Consider the following 11,095-nt stretch of genomic DNA (forward strand, 5'->3'; position numbering starts at 1 on the left):
AGGTTCCAGGAGGGGAGATTCCACATTGGTGTTGGAGGTTAGCTGGAGTCTGGAGGAGACGCTGGGATACTTGGCCTCAGATTGTGGACGACGACGAAGAAGGCTTGGAGTTCGGAGAGCAATGTGCTAGAACAGAAGGGCTCTGCCATGCAGACGTTCACAGGGGGAAACACGGCTTGCTTTCAGAAACAGGGCTAGGAAGCTCTCACTGTCTGGATGTTGGTGCCGAGGCCGGCCCATGAGTCTCAGGGAAGGCCTGGATTTTGGGGGTCAGGGTGGGATGATTGGGGGTGGCTAGAAAATCCTTTTCTGGATTTGTTGACCTGACCTGCAAATATCTGAATGCACTCTGTGGAATTATAATGCATATTAGAGAGGAATGTCTTGTGCAATCCAGCCTATGGGGTCTAGAGAATACAACACTCCGTTTGTAGAGAAATAAAGGATGTGCATGCAGTATTTTGAGCTGCATTGTTGGCTAGGATATCTAGTTCTCTTCAAAGATTTGGAATTGCTTCCGTTACGAAATGGGTCGTTTCCTTTTCCTCTCCCATAACCCAAAACACCATGCTTGTTTGACTTTGGACTTTGATATATGTTGAATATTGAACATGAAAGCTTCATTTTATAGTACAAGGTTTGTGCAATAGAGTTTCCTTTGACAAACTGAAAAATAGTCTCTTAGCATAATGGCCATGTAAGTAATAAGTTAATTAATTTACATTCAAGAACACAGAATTGGCATTAATCACTCCGTTTGGAGCTTCTCAAATGGTCACACGGGAATACTTTTACAACGACTTTATTTTCTAGCACAGCAAATACCGGTTTACCCCTGCCAATGGGATCCTTTTCCTTGTTTGGTCTATTTTATCACGAGTCGAGTTTGTGGAGAATGTATGCATTTTGTTTTAATTTGGAGACAACATCCAGAATTTGTTCAGGAGTGTCTGGGAGGTTCCTCAGAGCCCATCACGAGGGTGTTCCTGGCATCCAGGAGAGTGCATGTTGGGGCGGGTAGGGGATCCGCGGTGGGAATGCGCTCCACAGCGTCAGCAGGGGGAACGGGGCGGGAAGAGCCGGCCGCGACGCCTGTGGGCAGGAAGGGGCGTGGGAGAGCAGCCGGAGAGGCTGGGCCCCAGACCGCTTTCCTATGAGCGAGCGCCGGGGCAGCCGCCAGGGAGCGAGGGGGCAGGCTCAGGCAGCTCTCCAGGCCCCGCAGCGGTGAGAAACCTTGGGAAATAACTAGGAGGGGCGGCTCGGCGGCTCTAGTGTCCAATCCAGTGTGAGGAGCCAGCAGGCTCGCGGGCAGGCAAGTCCGTAAGAGAGACCCAGGGGACTTGAAGCAGCAAGAACAGCACCTTCCGCGCCCCTCTTGGTGTCCACTCCGGGCGCCGGCGTTCTGCAGCCCCTGCCCGCGTCTCCATGGCTGCCGCGGGACCCCAGATCCCGCTGAGCTTTCTCCGCAGGCAGCTGTGGCTGTCCCTTTTGGTGAGCCCGGGCGCGCGCTCAGGGAGCCGGGGTGGGGAAGGGCTGGATGCGCTCTGAGTCCTGAAGGGAAGTCACCGGAATGGAACGAACCTACGTGACCAGTGCGGTTCAGTTTCTTCCTGAGGGGCGGGCGCGAGTCTCAAGTTCTGACCTGGAGAAGTGAGGACTGGAATTTCTGTTTGGAGGCATCCTGGTGGTTGGAATTCGGGTTTGGGGACAGGAGGGCTGGTGCCTCCGCGGATAGGCAGGGAGGTTAGGATTCGCCTTGCTCTAGGGATGGAGTAGGTGACTGGTGCGCATTTGATGTGAGGGACGAATAACAAGTTTCATGATCAGGAATTCAGGATCACGGAGCCAGCAAGTCACAGACGTTGAAATGAGGGTTCAAAGACCTGCCCACGGCCCCTGGGTCCAGGGTACCAGTGACCCCTGAGGAGGATGTTGTTGAGGAAAGTGAGAGCCCTGGTAGGCAGCAGATCCTCTGGCCTCTGAAAGAAGTTACCCAGCTTTGCTCCCAGGAAAGTCACTCAGGAGCTCACCTCAACCTTTCGGCCTGCCAGCCACCTGGCCGGGGGTGGAGAGTGCCCGGGGCATGAAAGGTGTGGGAGGCCTGGGTGCAGGCTGGGGTCTGGGGCCTGGTGCCACCTTGAGTTGGTGTGAAGCCAAAAAGACAGGGTCATGGTGGGTGGAAAGGGATGGGTAGGATCCCAGTTAAGGGTCTCCGGAGGAGGGATGCTCTCAGAAACCCCGAAACTCAAGATGAGATCCTCCGAGAGAGAGAAAGTTAAGGACACTTCTCTGAGAAGCTAAGACATTTGTAGGAAAAAAAAAAAAATCAAGAAATTTGTGCGAAGTTTCAGGTTTGTTGGAAGTGCAGTTTTTCCTGCGGATGGAAAGGAACCGCCAGTCTTGATTTAGCAGCATGGAGATGTTTGGGGGTGCGCTGGGTGGGAGGGTGAGGCCTGGTTTGGGAGGCCTGCATCCAAGTTCTGCAGATTCTTACTGTTCTGGACCCAAGCAAAGCGATGGAATCCAAGCTACGTCCTCTCTCCAAATCAGTGGGGTTTGAACATTGTGGTGCCATCTGAGGTTTAAGATAGGTGAGTGTTGATGGACAAGGAACTGCGAAAGAAACCTGGACACCCACTAGCAGCAGGACCAACACATGATCCCAGCTGGTACTCACAGTGGGACCTGCCAGCTAAATGCGCACTTGTGTGTTACATTTGAGGGTTTCCTGTCTTGCTGTCTATACGCTTCCTGCTAAGGAGTCAGGTGATAGGGGAGTAAACCCTTTCCAAGATTTTCTTGCTTACCCTAGGGGAGGGTGTGAAAGACGAAGAACGCGGTGTTTGTCAGAGACAAAAGGTGCCATAAATGTAAACAGCTTCAGCTCTGATCTTGGCATACACTTAGTGTTATTTCTGAAAGTAATTTAAATGAGTCTGGAAAACATGGTGCAACTGTAGGCTTGAATAGTGGAGTGTGCTCGGTGTGGAAAGTCGATTCTTCAATTTGCAATCCCTGGTGTTCAACTCTTTGCAGTCTCATCCAGGTAACGAAAGCTGTGTTGACTGTCTTCTGGCTGCATCTTCATCTGTTTTAGAGGATTCTTAGGTTTTCAGTACAGTATTAATTGCAAAGCATTTTAGAGACATTTTGTTAATTTACAGAGACTTTAACGGACCTCTCAAAAGCAGTGCTTGTTCTGAGGAGACAGCTTTTCCAAGCAAGTCCCCAACACGATCTGAGCCAGCAGCACACATGTCCGGAGCTGTTAGAAAAGCTTAGGTATCTGCCCATTGCACAGAAGCTTTTCCTTGCATCCCTTTCCAAGCCTCGTTTCCACAGCCACACTTTAAACTTTGGGTCAAATACAATTCCCAATATAAACACACACACACACACACACACACACAACACCCCTTGGGGAGAAAAGAAAGAAAAAGGAGAGCAGAGGAGAAAAGAGAGGAGAGAAGGGGATGGGAGAGAAGGGAGAGGACGGAGAGGGAGGAAAGAGGCATAGGGAGAGGAGCCAGCAAGGGAAGCAAGGGAAGGGAAAGGAAAACCAGGAAAACACTAGATCAGACCATTTTACAATTGTCAAAAGGTTTTGGATCTTCCATATTATTTTCCCCTTTTAACACATTGTTGGAGATGGTGAAAAATAAGTCACTTTAGATCAGCTGTCTTTTGTCTGTTACAGTTAAGAGATTCCCTTTTCAACAGGTTCTTTTAAATTGTTTTTTTACATATATATCAGCTCCACCTCGACTATTATTATTCATTAAAGATTTCAAAATACATAGCATTGGCCACAATTTACCATTTCACTAAAAAGGTTTTTTTTTTCTTTTTTTTTCTGAAAGAGCAATTAAAACAACTAAAATATTTAGAATAACCTCTTTCTCCCAAGTCTGTTCTTTACCTTTTGCAGAATATTGGGTATTTCAAAAAAGTATGTGGAAAATGTGCGTTGAGAAAGAGAATTATCCATGGATTGAGAAAATGCTTTGTATCATAGAAAACACACATTTTAAATTGGTTTTTATTTCTAAGGAATGTTTGAAATGACTTTGTGCAGACCGTCTCTAACTCACACTGATGCAATGCATTGTTTTCAGATGTTGTCGCATTCATGAATGAGACTTGTGTGACTCCTTGACCAGAAAGGTTTTTCTTGTTTTTGAGAAAATATTTGACTTTTTTTTGTGTGTGAGAGACAGAGAGAGAGAGAGTTTCCTATTAGCTGGTTCACTTCCTAAATGCCTGCAATAGCAAAAGCAGGGCTTAGTCAAAGCTATTAGCTGGAATCTCAAGCCAGGTCTTTCCCACATGAATGACGGGAACCCCACCACTGCAGCGCACTGCCTCCTGGAATCTGTGTTAGCACGATGATGAAATCAGGACCTGGAACTGGAACTTGAACCCAGGCACTCAGACATGAGGCAAGGGGCTCCTAACCTCTGCTGAAAGACCAGGCCAGACCTACCTTGACATATTCACCATGTTTTCTTAAAGAAATTTTTATTGACATTTATATTAGTGAAAAAGAAAATCTGATGTGAATAAAGGAAGAGCAAGGTACTTTATATCAAAATTATGAGCTTCAGAAGTATTTCGATTGATGCATCCTCAGTCTAAATGTTCACATAGTTTATATATTTAGACTGATGCATAAGCAGTTACCATTTTGAAAGGAGGTGATTGATGTTCCCATTGAGATCCAGCTCAGTAACAGAAGCCTCTTCCTAGTAAACTACATATTACATCTGTGCATGTTTTGTAATTCCTCTGGCAGTTGAGCTTCATATATGCCACCTGCAGTGACCAATGACTGCCCATACCTGTGATTGGATCCTACAACAAGTCTGGTTAAAGGGAAATTTATTAGAATCGTCTAAGTCCTGGTAATACAGAGACATAAATCCTGCAGTGTGCATTTTAAACCATAAAAATTTGAAATGCAGAAGATCATTTCAGAAGCAATGAATTCTGCAATTCTTGTGGTCAGTCAAGAAGATACTCTACATTTCAGACTCCATACATTTTCCATTTTTCAGCTTTTCACTGTATTGAGGAAGGATGCCATTTTTGAAAGCTTTGTATATTTTATTCATACAACTGAACAATACAAATATTAAACCATTGCCAACTGCCAAATTTTAAATTGTTATTATTATTCTCATATTCAATTTTTCCAGAACTTAATACTTTTTTTCTGATACTATGCCAATCAAACAATAAAATTTATATATTACTATAAAATGAAACAAAAGATTTTGCTTCCTTTAATGCAGTGACACTTTGTTATATTTTAAAATTAATTTGTTACAGGTTTTATCAAACAGATGTTTAATTTCGCCCTTGAGTTTTCCATTAAAAGGGATTCTTCTATCACTCAAATCATCACTATACTTCATTGATCTTTGAAATATTTTTGTGTTGCATTTTTTATTAGGCACTCTTTTATATATAAATTATTTGTACATATCTTTAATTATTAGTTAATTTTGTCTTTACAATATTACTTCATTTTCATTAATATATTCAACCCCCACAAAATATAGTGCCAAATTAGTTTTAAGAATCATAACATTTTGTTGGGGCTTTTAACTGACTGGAACTTTACTCTGTTAGCTCTATCTTCAGACCAGAGAAGGTCTCCCCAAGAGGCCACTGAGCTTATCTGGACAATAAGACGCTGGACTTTATGCTAGGTATATGCTTGCAATGAAGGAATCTCAACTGAACTTGAATTGTGGTTTATGCAGCAAGGTGGAGGAATCCACTACGGGGGGAGGGAGGGGTATGGGAGGGGTGGGGGGAATCCCCAGTGCCTATAAAATTGTATCACATAATACAATGTTAATAACAATAAAAAAAGAAAAAAAAAGAATCATAACATAATTGAAATCTACATATGAATGCAGTGTAACAGCCTAGTAATTACATTGATGAGTTTGTAAATTTGTTTTTAATATTTACTTATTTATTTGCAATCAGAATCACAGAGTGTTGGGGAGGCAGAGTTAGAAAGAAAGGAAGAGGGTCCAGCGGCATGGCCTAGTCGCCAAAGTCCTCGCCTTGAATGTGCCAGGATCCCTTATGGGCACCGGTTCTAATCTCCGCAGCTCCACTTCCCATCCAGCTCCCTGCTTGTGGCCTGGGAAAGCAGTCGAGGATGGCCCAAAGCCCTGGGACCCTGCACCCAGGAGTACTTGGGGAATAAATCAGCGGATGGAAGATTTTTGTCTCTCTGTAAATCTCCTTTTCCAATAAAAAAAATCTTTAAAAATGTATCCTTAGTTTTATCCACTTTTAATTTATATATTTAAATCTGTGAAACATTTTGAGTGAAATATTGTGTATGATATTAATTAGGTATTTAAAGTGCATGTTGACTTTTCTATGTGATAATTTATTATGATCTCAATGTAATTTGTTGAAAATGCATTTCCTTCCCTTATACTTTCTAGCAGATAAGCTTTCATTTAAAAGAGTTGTTTCTGGGATGTTAGCTCTATTTCATTCATCATATTCTACATATATTCATGCAACTGGCATTCTTGATTATTATGGCTCTGTAGCTATTTTGATATTGGAAAATATAAGACCTCACAATTTGTTCTTTTCCAAGTTTATCTCTATTTTAAATTTTCATAAGGAGTGTTAATTTCTTCAGATAGATAGCCAGGATTTTGATAGGGTTGATCTGAATATGCAGTGACTGTCCTCTGATTAATGGATATGCATTAACTCTCCACTTACCTAGATCTTCTAAAATTTATTGCAGTGACTTTTTATGGTGTTTAGTAGAAATCTCATAATTGTTTCACTGAATTTGTTCCTAAATGTTTTAGTCTTACTAATACAACTCCCAATAGACTTGTTTGCTTAATTTTGCTTTTATATTTTTCATTACCAGTGTACAGGAGCACTTGATTTTTACATGTTGATCTTATATGCTGTAACCTTGCTCAGTTCATTTATTAGTCGTAATGGTTCTTCAGTAAGTTCCTTATGGCTTTTTCTGTTCAGGTTGATGTCATTGGTGAATAGAGAAAATCTTACTTCTTCCTTCCCAATTTGAATGCCTTTGATTTGATTTTCTTGTGTAACTTCACTGGAGACAAACTCTAGTATATGGTTGGGTAGAAATGGGGAAAGCACATCCTAGTTTCTTCTTTTTGATGTTGTTCAGTCTTCTCGACTAACTATGACATTAGTTGAAAGTCTCCCATAGCTACTTTTTACCATGTTAAATAAGCTTCCTTCTAGTTCCAGCCTATTGAGAGCTTTTGATAGAACAACGGTATTAGATTTTGTGAATAACCTTCTCTGCATCTATTCTGGGGACCATGTGCTCTTTGTTCTTTATTCTCTGTTGTATAATATTGTAATTCTATATATGTATAATGTCACATATATGATATTGTAATGTATAATATTATAATTGTACATGTATGTTATACATAATATATTATTATATCACATATGACATTATACATATATAATATATTATATATAATATTATAATATGTATTATATATATATATATTTCTTTTTTATTCTAGATCTTTGGTCTTGTTGGTGAAGCCTGCAAAAAGGTGGTGCTTCATGTACCTTCAAAACTAGATGCAGACAAAATTATTGGCAAAGGTGAGCAATTTTCTTTAAAGATTTTTTTTTATTGCAAAGTCAGATACTCAGAGAGGAGGATCTTCCATCCGATGATTCATTCCCCAAGTTAACACAATGGCCTGGTCTGTGCCAATCCGAAGCCAGGAGCCAGGAGCTTCCTCCAGGTTTCCCACGCAGCTGTAAGGCCCCAAGGCTTTGGGCCATCCTTGACTGCTTTTCCAGGCCACAGGCAGGGAGCTGGATGAGAAGAGGAGCTGCCAGATTAGAACCAGTGTCCAAATGGGGTCCCGGCACATTCAATGTGGGCGAAGACTTTAACCGCTAGGCCATCACGCCAGGCCCTTATTAATTTTTTTTTTTAAAGGTGAGCAATTTTAAAACAATTTTATTTTACCAAGATAGAAAATTAGCTTACCTATGCTATAAGTAGCTTGATATTTTTTGTTAACCTTAGGAGTTAGCTTGAATCTAGTTATTAACGAGATGATCATGATAATTTAAAATTGTGTTTCCACTTTTATAATGCCACTGAATTCTGGAATAAATTATAGTGTAAATGTTCTACTTATATTAATTATTGTATATAAAACAGCACTTTTAATATTATATGAGTTTTAAGCTTTGGAGAAATATAGGCATGGAGATGAGAGAATTAGCGCCATGATGTAGATGCATCGAAGAACAGGATAAGCCAATCCATTCAACTAAAACTCAATCATGTGCCCCCAGAGCATGGAGAGGCTGGGAAACTCCAACTTTGCCAAGAGCTGGAAAGCACTACTCAGCGGGCTCTCCCTTAGGTACCCTAAATATCAGAGGAAAGCATCAGCATTGTTTTTTAAAGATACAGCTTGCCTGGAGGCAAGGGACAGCAAATTTATGTTTTTAATAAACTCATTTGTGTTCAAGTGCCTGTTTAATTTTATTGAATTGATGTTACTTTTGTTACTGTGAGAAAGGGGAAAGAAAAGAAATTTTGGGGATGTTTCCAAGGGAACAGACCAGAAGTCAACAGAATGTGAAAGAGCCACGTTTCACACTAAAAGATGCTCACTTTTTGGCTACACGTTTCCACTCATCACAGGTCAGAGGTTTGGATTAAAGTGAAGCTAGTGCACATGGTAGCACATGTACTTTGGGAGGTGATTAAAGCAATGCTGATTTAGCACCTTGGTTTCTGTTAAAGTAGATAGCTAAAGAACGGGAAGGAGGACAGGTGTGTTTGGATGCTTACAGAAGAAGATAGAATTACTACCAGGGACAGAATCTATGGAAAATTTCCTTGGGAGACCCGGGCAAGTTGAGTAAACACACAGAGCCTTGCACCTGCGTGATAAGCTACAGAGACATGCCAGTGGGAAGAATCCAGACTGAATTTTCCTATTTGGATGCTTGTCTAATTTATATACTCCACCATTTTTGAGGCTCACATGAATAAATTCTGGCTGACAATAGGAGAATATTGTTATTTATTTTTAAAGTTTACTTATTTCTTTATTTGAAAGTTGGAGTTAAGAAGAAAAACACAAGGAGAGACAGAGACAGAAATCTTTCATCTGTTGGTTCATTACTCCCCCAAACTGCCCCTGTCTCTACCCCCTGTGCCTGCAGTAGTCTGGGCTGAGCTAACCTGAGAAGCCAGAAGCCAGGAATTACCTCTGGCTTTCTGACATAGGTGGTGGACGTCCAACTACTTGGACCAACTTAGTCCTGATTTTCCCAGGCCATGAGTAAAGGGTTAGATGTGAAGTGGAGCAACCAGGACACAAACAGAACTGGCACCCACATGTGTCACCTTGCATTGGTGGTGGGTTTTTCTGTTATGGCATAACACGAGTTGTATCTTGACACTCAGAGTACACTGTATTGCCAAGGGAAACATTTCCGTGTTTCTCCTGGTGTATGTGGGATAGCTCAACATTTGTAATTGTAATGGTCACCTCTTTAACTGAAAGAACATTTTCAGAAGCCTCATAGAGGCACAGAAAAATTTAAAACATGTTTATAAATAGAAAATACATAATCAAGAATTTATTTTTAAACTGAAAGGAAGTCATTTTAATAACAGAAAAAAGATTAATATATTTGCTAAATGAGAGTGATTGGCTTATTTCATGCAACTTCATGACTTTGGAGAGACTCATAGGAATTATTGTAGCATTGTCTGTAGGAACATTTATACTTTGCAATTTGAAAATTTTTCTTGCAGTTAATTTGAAAGCGTGTCTCAGGTCTGCAGACCGTATTCAGTCAAGTGATCCTGACTTCAGAGTTCTGGATGATGGCTCGGTGTACACAGCCAGTGCCACTGTGTTGTCTGAAGAGAGATCATTCATCATACGGCTTTCTGACATAAAGACAGGGATACAGAAAGAGATTCCCGTGCTCCTGGAGCAGCAGCAGAAGGTATCCAACTACCATATATATTTTCAGATATGCTTATTTTTATTAAAATACTCTAGTCCAAAGTTGCAACAGGAACAAGGGATAAATAGGGCTTTACCACCAGTTCCCTGATTGCCTTCCCTTTTCTCTGCATTCACCTTTATCCCAATTTTCCCTTTTCCCTCTCCCTCTAAATATTATCAAACACTGGCTGTATTTGTCCTTTGCTTAATCTAAATAATACCACCTTCATGAAGGGTTCTTGCATCTATAAATTCTTACTAATGGGCTCTGTATACCAGTGTCAGTTTGGCTATTACTGTACCGTAGTATTCATAAATTTGTACTGATAGAAATATTTTGTCTGGAAGACAAACTATTATGAACGCAGTCACAAAATGATGAAAAATGTAGACTAAATCATGTATTAAATGTATTAATAATATATTTAAATGTATGGCTATTGCTTAACTAAATGGTTAAATGTAACAGTATGTTTGAATGAATGATTAGCACTAACTGATAAACATCACAAAATATTCACAAGAACCCTTCACAAGAGTAGAAGTTTTTATAATTTGCACTAGGATGGTAGCTCATTATTCCTGAGTACTGCATCTGAAAGCACAGAATTTTAAAATTCATTTAATTGTTAGATTAAATGTGGCCAGCGATGGTACTGCCTATAATATTAGATAAAGTACACACAGCATAAGATAGTGAATGCTGTGCCTCTTCTCATGCTTTTACCTGAGGAAAAAAAAGAATGTTTCGTAGAATAATATGTAAGTTCTGTGTGTCCTCTGTCCTTATTTGGGACAGAGGAAGAGGAGCTAACCTGGTAGTGACAACTGTAAAACTCAATGTAGGTCAGTATTAGAAACACATATAACATTTTTCCTTGTTTATGAAACTTTTATATATGTATTTTTAAGCTAGCTATATTCCTTCCTACACTTCCTAATAAAAAGAAAACTTTACTAACTGGTTTAGCTTCAGAATGGACATTTCCGAGCAGGAAGGGTTAGGGTTATGGGCTGCCCGTTACATTATAGCCAAGTAGATGGTGATGCTT

Source organism: Ochotona curzoniae, unplaced genomic scaffold, assembly GCF_017591425.1.
Source record: "Ochotona curzoniae isolate NIBS_2020 unplaced genomic scaffold, NIBS_Ocur_1.0 contig_43, whole genome shotgun sequence".
NCBI classification, from domain to species: domain Eukaryota; kingdom Metazoa; phylum Chordata; class Mammalia; order Lagomorpha; family Ochotonidae; genus Ochotona; species Ochotona curzoniae.